Raw genomic sequence first — 12,385 nt, 5'->3', positions numbered from 1 at the left:
CCCAATTTCTAGCACAGAGTTTTTAAAAAACTTAGAATTTTGGGGCACCTGGGTGGCTCAGTCGGTTGGGCGTCCGACTTCGGCTCAGGTCATGATCTCACGGTTCGTGGGTTCAAGCCCCGCATCAGGCTCTGTGCTGACAGCTCAGAGCCTGGAGCCTGCTTCAGATTCTGTGTCTCCCTCTCTCTCTGACCCTCCCTCATTCATGCTGTGTCTCTCTCTGTCTCAAAAATAAATAAACATTTAAAAAAAAAAATTTTTTTTAAATAAAAAAACTTAGAATTTTAAAGCTGTGTGAGTGATCAAGGTGTCTTTTGTTATGTTAATGAGGCTACTTTTACCTCCTGGCCACCAAAGGTTGGGGACAATTGTGATTGGAGAGTTGGAACCTTCAGTCCCACCCTGATTCCTGGTGAGAGGAGAGGGGCTGGAGGTGGAATCGGGTCACCAATGGCTGAAGATTTAATCAACCGTGCCTACGTAATGAAGCGGTCCGGAGAGCTTCTGAGTTGTTGAGCCCATGGGAATTCTGGGAGTGGCTCAGAGAGGGTATGGAAGCTCTCTGCACCCTCTTTCCACATACCTTGTCCTATGTGTCTCTTCCATCTGGCTGTTCTGGGTCCTACCCTTTTATATGAATTGGTCATCCAGTAAGTAAAATGTTGCTTTGAGCTCTGGGAATCACTCTGGCAAATTAATTGACTCCTAGGAGGGGGTCGTTGGAACTATAGCCAGTCCATCAGAACCACAAGTAACAGCCTGGTTTTTTGACTGGCATCTGAAGGGCGGGGACAGGGGGAGGAGGCAGTTTCGGAGGACTGAACCCTGAACTTTGGCATTGGATATTATATCCAGGTAGGGAGTGTTAACATTGAGTTAAATTGTAGGACATCTATCTTGCAATCGGGGTGCAGGGGTGCTAGAGCGCCTGGCTCTGGGGTCCCAAACAGACCAAGTTCGGCCACGCCCCGCTGACCAAATCCGAAAGCAGAGAAACCAGTGGAGGTGAAACAGGAAAGGAATTTCTCTCAGTGAGACCAACATCAGGAAGAGAGCAAATTAGCATCTCAAAGACCGGCTCCCACGTGTTGAAATACTTCCAGGTTTATAAAAGAATGTGGGACAAAGGTCGATGGGTACGTCTGGGGGGGGGGGCAGTGCAGTCAGGTCAGTTGCTGTCAATTGCGGTTGTGGGGGGGGGGTCTTGCTGGCGTCAGGACAGCCCTTATTGCTTGAGGGGGCAGTTTCAGTTCCCATCACAGACACTTTGTCCGCTGGGTCTTTTACCTGAGTGAAGAGATAAGCTGGGGAGAACTTCATCAATTAGAAAGTGCAGGCTGAGGTCAAAATGGAGGTTGTTCACATCCTCTTTCAATCTGATGTCAAAGAATTGCAGGTTGGTGTGGGGAACCCCCTCCCCCTGCTCCCACGACACCTATACCGACAGGCTGAAATTGGTGACCAGAACCTTTAGCTGGCATCAGAGAAGTGGGATGCTAGTGATGTGGGAAATAAAGGCAAATGAAAAATTAAATTTCCTTGTAACTTACAGCCCATTGACAAGTCTTTGAGACAGGTAGGGTGACCTCCCTCTAGGAGCTCAGCTGCCGTGATGTCCACACTTTGCTAAGACCAAAGGCAATCTTAGCCCGATCCCCCAGGATCCTATACGTCTACTTTAACATATAAAAATTCCTTTGGAAAGTTCCTTTATCTCTACCCGCCCCAAGATATATGCTGGCAATCATAATCCGACCTTATGGCCCCCTGATACACATCTGAAGGGTCTCCTGACTGAGCTTTTGCAAAACAGTAATACATGACCTTTTCCTAACAGCAGCCAGTCCCTCAAGGTCCTGGAAACCTTGTTTCCAAAATACCTCAGAGACTTACACTGCCCCTAACCCCCTCCCAACTTGGAAATATACAATCAGTCACAGTCACAACCCCAGTACAGCTCTTTCTGCCCACCGGTCCTGTCCCCATGCTTTAATAAAAGCATCTTTTATTATATAAAAAAGACATCTTTTTGCACCGAAGATGTCTCAAGAACTCTTTCTTGGCCGTAGGCTCTGAACCCCAACATTTTCCACATCACTAGAGTGAGCCTGGTTCACGGAAACAGGTGGTTTGGGAAAAGAAAGAGTGAGGGATAAAGCACCCTTGATCCGGGGGTGGCCATGTGGTCACCCGCGGTATGGAGGAGCTGCTGGGCTACAGTCGGTTGCTCTGTGACAGCTAAAGTGAAATTAAAAGTGTGCTGGCTCAGACCTGGATGCTAGACCTGGCTTCGATTTTGGTCGACCCGAGTTTTGGCCACTAGCCTCACAGCTGCCCACCCCCCCCCACCCCACCAACGTAAAAATTGTGGGAGACAACCTCTGGTCACCCAGAAGGTAGTCAGTAGTGGGAAGGGCAAAACCAAGAAACCATTGAAACCAGGGCATACAGTGTGAAGGAATTGTTTCATTCTGTGGCTCAGTGCCAGCTTCCTAAAGAACCTTTACTACAATGGACCGTAAGAATAATGAATGTGGGTTCTGTGTCGTGGCTCCAAATGCCGCAGAGTAGAGGAGCAAGTTGGAATTGACTCAGGACCCACACATCACTGCTGAACAATCACAGATGGCTATACGTGGTCCAGACACACAAGACGTTACTGCCAAAAGAACAGCCACTGTCAAGTCCATTAACCTTAGAGGGGGTCCGTCCGTCTCGCCCTATACATGCTAAATCAAGTGCCAAGTCCCAATGCCAAGTGGAGTACCCCAGACAAAGCAGCTGATATGCTTTGTATTAAAGGTATGTGGGACTGTTTTATGGTGACCGGAATAGCCACCCATTGAATATGCCCGTGACCCCATGTCACGGTCATGCTGTGGGTAAAGAAGCCCCTTTTACATGGCGGCTATATAACCCTATTATTGCAAAACCGAGTAATGAGTAACCGTCCAGGAAGCCTTACTGGTGTCTCATTTCTCCTCTGGGGCCTTCCAGATGCTAATAAAAACGTTAGGTTAATTAACAAGAGAACAGGAAGAGGCTGAAGGGACAGTCAAGAGACTCTTTCCCATTAAGTGGAAATTCTTAAACTGCTGTAAGGAAAAAAGGTGAATAAAGCAAAATTTGATAGGAATGAAAAAAAGAGGAAACAGAAAGGGGAGAGTCGTGAGACCTGTCCCTTCAGGTTATTAAAAAAAAAAAAAATGGTGGGGCGCCTGGGTGGCGCAGTCGGTTAAGCGTCCGACTTCAGCCAGGTCACGATCTCGCGGTCCGTGAGTTCGAGCCCCGCGTCGGGCTCTGGGCTGATGGCTCGGAGCCTGGAGCCTGTTTCCGATTCTGTGTCTCCCTCTCTCTCTGCCCCTCCCCCGTTCATGCTCTGTCTCTCTCTGTCCCCAAAATAAATAAACGTTGAAAAAAAAATTTAAAAAAAATTAATTAATTAATTAATTTTTAAAAAATGGGATGAATAAATGGATATTGAATAAAATGAATGAAATGGGATGAATAAAATGGATATCCAACGGTTGGATAAACCAAAAAATCCCCCAGGTGGTCCCACCCCCTAAACCTTAAAGGACCCCAAACAAGTCTTTTCTATTTACCCTATTCAGGAGAATTTTGAAAAGCCAGAAGGCAGAGATTACAAAGAGAAATCTGGCCAGCAAGTTCTTGGGGTAGCAGTTTTGCTGATTAATCAATAATGATTGACAAAAGGGTAAGGGTCCCTTGATTCAAACGATGCCTCACTGGAGACCTAAACCCTTTCGCACGAAAGTGAGTACAATGGCCAGGGGTGGAGAAGTTTCCAGGACTCCTGGATACAGGAGTCCTGTGCACCGTGGTACCAAAACCAAATGGCGAAGCCCTGACTCGGGCTGTAATCACACTGAGAAAATGTAAAAATGGAAGGGTGGCTAGGACCATGAAATGTGGAATGGTCAAGCAGGTATGATGTAAAGAAATATGTCTCCTTTACCTGAATGTTTTATGGAAACGGATATGTCTGCCTGTCCAGGGAACACTTCCCCCACCCCGCTTTGAAAACCCAAAACCTGTTGATGAAATTCTGACAGAGGGTACAGGTAGAAACATTGGTGGAATGAAGGGAAAAGGCTGAATGAGAACTGCTGTGTCCGAACAGGCTTTATGGGAAGTGGTAACATCTCTTTCTCTTTGCATTTGGGGGATGTCCATGTCGGGCTGGGGAATGTTTCCCCTACCTAGTATTATGATTGCTTTTCAATGTTTATTTTTTGAGAGAGACAGAGAGAGCGCACCTGTGCGAGCGAGCAAGCAAGCAGGGGAAGAACAGAGAGAGAGGTGGACAGAGGATCTGACGTGGGGGCTCGACTCAGGAACCATGTGAGATCATGACCTGAGCCGAAGTCAGCTGCTGAACTGACTGAGACACCCAGGTGCCTCTCCCCTACTGGGTATTATCAAACTATAATATGCAGTTTTGTACAAAACTATACAAGAAGGCTTGCACACCTGCCCTGCTAGCAATATTAGACATGCTAAATGGGAACCTGTAAGACTGCCTGCGTGCCCACGATGTAGGGTAGAGCCAAGTGCCGGTAGGGACGAGCTCCTGTGCCACAGCCCTATCTGTGCGGCGTGTAGATGGGGGCTTACAGTGAGGACCACTGGGACTTGGGTCTAGAGAATTTCCATTGGAGGAATGTTTACTACCTTTTGCTATCATTAACTGAAGCTACTCCTATAGATGGAAAAACGTAAAATGATCTTGCGGCTTAAAATACCCACAATGTCAGAGAAACGCCCTCATGGTGATGGCAGTTGCCCAGAAAAGTTCCATAGTAACACGGAAATGGTTTACACGGGATCCCGCTGTCTGCAGGATTCAAGGGGGAGATACTCAGAAGCAGGATGTCTCGGCTCCTCTAGGACTAACTCTGGAGCCACCTGAGGAGCTTCCAGAACTAACTGCCACGTGGACAGTGCTCCGTGAACAGCTCTTGACTGAACTACAAGGAGCAGATAGTGTCTTCTGCTGGTCTTGAAGAAGGAAGGTGCCGCACCGTGGGCCGCCTACGGAGCGGGTCCTTTGGCCAGAACGATGGGCGGCCCGTAGGAACGTAGGGCCCCAGTCCCACGAGCACCAGGAACTGGATTCTGCCAACAACCACGTGGACTTGGAAGAGGGCCCAGGCCTCAGGTGAAGCATAGCTGTCCACCTGATTACGGCTGCCGTATGAGACCGACCTACAGCAGAACAGCTAAACTGAGCTGATTTCTCTTTATTGTTTATTTTTTAAGTTTATGTATTTTGAGAGAGAGAGAGAGAGAGAATCCTCAGCAGCTTCTGTGCCGCCAGCACAAGGCCCAACTCGGCGCCCGATCTCACAAACCACGAGATCGTGATCTGAGCCGAAATCAAGACTCAGACACTTAACTGACTGAGCCACCCCGGTGCCCCAATTGTATTGATTTCTGACCCACGGAAGCTGAGACATGTGCGTGTCATCTAAAATGCTGCATTTGTCCTTGTTGTTACCCAGCACTAGAAAACAAACAACTGGGCAAGTGCCAGCTTCCAGTATAAGGCTCCAGCTGGTAGGCTGGTTTGGGTATACGGGGTCTAGGGCTAATGGCTTACGGCTTTCCCGTGTGCCCCGCCCATTTTTCTGCTAGGATACTTTTCTTCCAATAAAGATGTTCTAACTAACAAGCTCTTTACATATAAAACCCTCAAAAAATGAACAGCTCCAAACACATGCTGTTCTCTCATGAGTGTCATCACCTTTGAGTCCTTAGAAATGCCAAGTTGCCTCAAATGGACAGTTCATTCCACATTTCATCCAGTTGGACAGAAACCGGCTTTCCTCACGGGGAGACGTGGTTCTTAGAGACGGTTTGGCCCTTCAGTGTGGTTTCCTGCTGTTTTGGTTATCCATCATCCTTCTCTGTCCTCACTTGACATTCAAAATATATGCCTTCCTATGAAATTTCCAGAAGAACAGCTAGGTGAGAGGGAAGAAATTATACTTACCAATCTATGTAATGATAACATCATCATGGAGGTGACACCCCGTCATTTTTGCATATACTACTGGTTAGAAGCAAGTTGCAAGTTGCACGTCATGCCTACCCCAAAAGGGAAGTGATTAAACAAGGCATGAACGTGGCAGGTGCCCTAGGGTCTGTCTGTCTGTCATACCACGCCTGTGATCCCCTAGCCCAGAGTTTCTCAAAGAGTACACCCGAAACACTAGTCCCACAAAAGTTAGTTAAAAAAAAAATTGTACTTCAGTTAAACAAGTTGGCAATTGCTGCCTATTCTGTTCTCCTCTTGGAGATTTAGAATACACACAAGCATATGAAATCTACTAAGAAGTCCTGGGTATCAGGTATGATTGCATTCAACTGCAAAAAGCAGAAAACTCAAACACAGAACTGCTTCTTCTTCTTCTTCTTCTTCTTCTTCTTCTTTTTTCATAAGAAGCCTGGAGAGAGGTGGTTGTGGCCTTGGTTCAGTGGACTGGTCACACCAGAGCAGATGTCACTGAAAGTTCCTTGGTCTTCCCTCACAATTACATGATGGCTGCTGCAGTTCCAGCCATCTCATCTGTATTTACAGCAGATAGAGGAGGAGCTCTCTGTTTTGTTTACCATAAAGGCATAAGATTTCTCAGAACCCCACAGCGTCTACCTTCCTAGGCTTCTTTTTATATCTCATGGGTTAGAACAAGGTCATATGCTCACCCTTATCTGGAAGAAAGACCACGGAAGTGAATATTTAACACATTTAGCATTGATAGTGAGAAATAACCAGGCAGAAGGGAGTTGGGAGAGCCTTGTGGGTAGCCAACTAATGGAATCTGCCACATGCAGCCTTAAAGAAATGTGCTTACCCTCTCCACTTGAAGTTCTAGCATCTAGCCACAGAAATACCCCTTCAAAAACACTGCTGTAGCCAAAATCTCTTGAGGAAAAAAAAAACAAAACAAAACAGGTAAGCTAAACTCCTCAATTTTGAGCATGAACATCTATGTGACACTCAAGTCTTCTCTGGTTCTCCCCATTCTTTTTTTAAAATTTTTAAAAAATGTTTTTTATTTATTTTTAAAGAAAGAGAGAGAGAGCACAAGCAGGGGAGGGGCAGAAAGAGAGGGAGACACAGAATCCCAAGCAGGCTCCAGGCTCTGAGCTGTCAGCACAGAGCCCGACACGGGGCTTGAACCCACAGACCGTGAGATCATGACCTGAGCCGAGGTCGGACGCTCAACCGACTGAGCCACCCAGGCACCCCTGGTTCTCCCCATTCTTGAGAATAGCTCCTGGTCCCAACCATGAGGTGAAGAGCAGGACTCTTGGGACGCTGAAACTTATCCTGCATCAGCTGTCCACTGACATATTCTAGAATGTTTCCAGGGCAGCCAGACTTCCTCTTCCACCAGTTCTTCAACAGGGTGCAACAGAATTACGAATTCACATCGCCCGAGGCATAGCTTCCTTCCCTCTTTGAAACACAAGGACCCCAGACCCCCTAAGCCCAGCCTCCCTTCCTCTTGCGTTCAGCCAAGCAAGCCTCCTCAGCCAAGAGTCACTTTGTGCCATTGTTGCTGGCAGGAAACCGAGCAGGAAATTGACCCAGAGTCCAACTGGCCGGTTTCTCATAATAACCTCTTTTCAAACTCCTCCTATCTTTCATTTCCATTTCCCACGTTCTCTCACTTCTTCTCACCCAAAATGGGTTCCAAGAAGTCTCAGGAGTCTCTTTCTTGGTTTTACATTTTCAATGAGCTCCATCGACTTCCCTTTATCCCCTCCAGTTATGGTCTCGTCTGTTGGTTGGCAATGGCACCAGTTTCTATGGAGTCATACGTAGCATGTTTTAAATGTCTGCAGCCCTCCAAGTATCATCATTGTAATGGGGCAATGTGCTCTTCTAGAATGAGAAATGGATGCAGTGTCCAGCTCTGCCCTAATTAGCGTGGGATCCTGAATAGAAGGAGTGTTTGCATTAAGAAGGGTCTTGGGCAGGGAGCGTCTGATTCTCCCGCCGGTGCAGGATTCTGATGGGACTCCTCAGACAAAGGACCATTTCAAGAGGCAGCAGATTTCACTTGGGGAAACTTGACATTGTAAGAAAGTTCAGTGCTCTTAGGACTGACATTTTTGAGCATGGACGCGGGTGTCCACTATCCTCATTTTTTCAGATGGAAAAGGCAAGGCTTCTAAAGCCCATTGTTATGCTGATTGAAACCTTGTGTTCTCCTTTCTATCGCCACTCCCCATCCGTGGGAAGGATTTATTCATTCATTCATTCCTGCATTTTTGCACTCACTGACTCATTCAGGATGCTTTTATTGAATGCTGCCTATAAGCTAAGCTGCGTGCCCTGCATCCAGGACAGAAAGATGAAAATACATAGTCCCGCTCCCAAGGAATTTATAATCCAGACGGGAGATGTCCCTGATGCCAGTAACAACACAATCTAATGATGACCATGATGTTGGGGTAGCGGGTGGCTTATAGGTGGTTTCAGCAGTTAGGCAGGGGTTATCCAACTGGGCTAAGTCCTTCCAGAAGGGTTTTGACATCATCTCAGAGCACAGATAATGTCATTGTAAATAGGGTCCTCAATGGATGACAGAGTTGACCACTGCCTCAGTGGCAACAGAGAAAAAGAACAATTCTATCTGACTGAGCGTCCCTGGCCTTGGCCCTGCAAAGCCTCCTATGTTCTCAATTTCACACTTTCCTGACTTTAGGTCTCACCTCCTCTTTACCTAACCACCCCCCCCCCACACACACACACAGGGCGTGTATAATGGATTGTGGGAACAGAAGAGAAGGAATACATAGGTGTCCCAGGAAGGGGTGGGATGATTCTAGGTGGGGAGTAAAGGATGAGAAGTCACCATGTTGGTTAACAAGAAGGAGGCATTTCTGGAAGAGGGAGATGTGAAGGTAAGGGGGTCAGTGTATTCTGGAAACAGGAAGCAGTTAAGTACCATTCAAGCTCCATGTGTGGCCGGGATGGGGGGGAGCAGGGATGACAGGAGGGAAGGTGAAGCAGCTCACCAGGGTCTTAGGAAGGATCGAGTAAAGTCTACCATGCTTGGTTCTGTCTCGGTTCCTGAGACCCCCTCCCCCAGATAAATGCAATGCTTTCTTATTTTCCATGGATGAATCCTCAAGTATACTCACATAAACATCAAAGCTCCCCAAATATACATTTTAAAGTATTCACCAACCCGAAAACCCCAGAATGGTTCATATGGCCAAGTGGCTCTTAGCAAAGCACTGAGGCACTTGATCCAAACTTTTCTGCAGGAGGCATCATGAGTTGGAAACAACTGACCCATTAGGAGGGGTGCTAATGACCCACAGTCCCTCACAGCTGCACCACGAGGACCTTGCCTCATTCAGCGTCCTGTTGTGGTAGACCCCCTCTGCTTCCCACACAGAATTCCTACTCTCTAGGTACTGTTTCCAAGCCTTGCATGGACTTGCCTGAGTCCACATATTACTGTGTGTTGTGGTTCCCTTAATAACAAGTTCTGAGCCTATAAATTTCTGGAAAGCAGGAACCGTGTCCTCATCGCTGTGTCTCTCCCAAAGCATAACACAGGGCCTGGCATACAGTAAAAGTCCAGGAAATGTTTGTCAAACTAAGCTGAACTTTGAGAGCATCACAGGAGGGCACTGGTGGGAGTACAAAGCAGCATGAGTACTATGATCAAAAGAACCACAGCCAAAGAACGATGGTAGAAAATACCAGCATAGAGATGGCCAGTTTGGCACCCTAGTGCATGCTTAAAAGGATGGAAAATCTGACTCAAAGTTGTTACGTGCAAAAGGGCTATTCCAGGAGATCTTCAGGTAAAACTGGATCCAGGAGCTCAAACAGTAGTCCCGGGATTCAGTCTCTATCTCTTGTTCTCTGGCTGAATTCATTCACAGTCTCTATGTGAGGGAAGGGATTGATGGCAGGCCGAGACTCCCGCCGTCCAGGTCTGTGTACAGTTAGAAAGAACACACACTCTCAACTCTTCCAGCAAAAGTGGTGTTGATTATCATCAACTCTGACGGCACACTTCTCGCCCTGAACCAGTCACTGTGGCTGGGGAATAAGATGCTTAGATTTTATAGCTATAAGATAAAGATAACTTCAGGGGTGCCTGGGTGGCCCAGTCGGTTGGGTGTCCAACTTCAGCTCAGGTCATGATCTCACAGCTCATGGCTTCGCGCCCTGCGTCAGGATCTGTGCTAATGGCTCAGAGCCTGGAGCCGGCTTCAGATTCTGTCTCCCTCTCTCTCTGCCCCTCCCCCACTCACACTCTGTCTCTCTCTCTCTCTCTTTCTCTGTCAATTTCCTTTTCTGTGAAATGAAATTTTACATTAATTCTGTAAAATGAAATTTACATTCATCTCTGTGGGCCCCTCCAGCTCCAGCTCTCCCTCTTCAATCATCTCTCTTGGGTAAATTACCTCCCAAGTTCCGACCTTATAGTGACAGCACCCTGGAGACCTGTCCGCCCTAGTCCGTACCCCAGGCACAGCCATCCCCACCTCTAGGCACACGAATGTGATCCCAGGTGCCGTGACAAGCCTGAAGCCTGGACGTTTGGGTTGAGTTGGGTTGGGGGTTTTGCCCCTGGGGTTTCCCGGAAGCTGCTGCCAGTCCTGGGGGCCTTGAGGCCCAAGGAAGCATGGCTCCAAGTAGAGAATTTCCAGACTAAGGAGGTTTGCTGATGTTTGCACAAACATTGAAGCTGAGCCATTGGAAAAATGTCTGAGGTTTTCTGACTCAGGAGCAGGCTGAGTAACTGGTAAGTTGGAGGATTTCAGGGTTGATCAAGGAAGACACAGGACCACAAGGGGCAGTGACACACAACAAGACTTACCAGATGGCCCTGGGACAATGCTGAATGAGGAGGAGAGGTCATCCCAGCAAGAGACCTTCCAGAGACGGAGGCAAGAAGCGACCACCCAGAAGGGGACCAGACCATGAAAACTCCCAGGGGCAGAGAGGGTGCTTACATATCCAGATGACCTTACTCAGCAGTAAGGTGGGGGATGGCTCTGGGTGAGGGAGATCCAGAAGGCAGCAGCGATGTGGTGGTCTTTCATAGGGTTTGTCTAATCTGTGGTGACCTGATGTTGAGTGCAGTTTCATGGGGTATGCAAAGTAAGTAGGCCCTAAATAGCTAAAAATAGATGTATTTGGGTTATATTTTAAGCAATTGGATGTATAAAAATTTAAGTTTGGCATTGGCAGGCTTTGGGCTAACAGTCTTAGTCTGCTGTGAATAAACAACCAACTGGAAACATTTGGGGCCAATACGCTAAGGCCGTATTTGGCCCATTTACACAACAGTGAGATCCAGCTGAAAACGTCTCCTGGACCAGGATGTACTGACTAGCTAGGCCAGGCATAAAAGTCCCACTGGTTGATGTTGAAATTATCCCCAGAAAACCTAGTCCTCCGGGGATAGTGAAAGTTCTCACTGTGATTTTCTTTCAAGGAATTAAGTAAATAATAATCCTTTAAGTAGGAGTGGAACTTTATCCTTTTTAAAGCGCTGGCATATTTGATTCTTGCAATACCCTCAGAAAGAATTAGAATAGGAATGCTCCCCTCTGTCCCCCCACCCCCACCCCTACCCCCAGGCATTTCACATGTGAGGACACAGGCTCAGACAGACTTGGGGACAGAGTGCCGTAATAGCCAGGACTGAGCTCAGAACCCCTAAACTCCTGCCCACTCTGTTTTGCCAGAATGACAGGTTAGCACCCGGAAGACTGCTCATCGAGGCTGAGAGGGCAGCTCCGGACCTTTCTGCCTGGGGTTCCTGCCTTGCACAGACGGACAGATTCATCTCATGACTGTCAGCCATTTTGTCCACTGACCCGCCTTTTTTCCTGATAGAAATGAGCAATTTTACAACAGAAGTTGAAGAGAAAGTACAGTGACGTCTTTGCTTTGTCTCATTGAAGTTCTCGGCTGGACGAGTTCTTAAGATCAGTTAGGCACTTTACGGATGGGGACACTGAGGACCAAGAGAGGAAGTGTCCTGCCCAAGGCCATGCGGCTCAGGGCCCTACAAGGCCTTTCCACGGCGGGCCACGATCCAGCCTTGAGCCCCGCCCTTGCTGAGCTGCTTTGGGACCTGCCTGCCAGGCCCAAGTTTTAAGATCCAAACCAGGAATGGACTGCTTGCTACCTTGGAAAGTGAGATTTTATTGTGGGATTAAGAAGCCGGTCACACTTTTTCAATCACAATCAGGACTGACACCCCAGGATTGCCGGCTCATTTAAACCAGGTGCAGGCTTTGTGACCAGTTCTCCAAGGAGCAGACACGCCCGGGCTATCCTATGACCGCCTTTCTCATTTTCCCAACCTCTTTC

Source organism: Felis catus, chromosome D3 (assembly GCF_018350175.1).
Source record: "Felis catus isolate Fca126 chromosome D3, F.catus_Fca126_mat1.0, whole genome shotgun sequence".
Taxonomy (NCBI): domain Eukaryota; kingdom Metazoa; phylum Chordata; class Mammalia; order Carnivora; family Felidae; genus Felis; species Felis catus.
The sequence above is the reverse complement of the archived record's forward strand: the minus strand, read 5'-3'. Positions refer to the sequence as shown.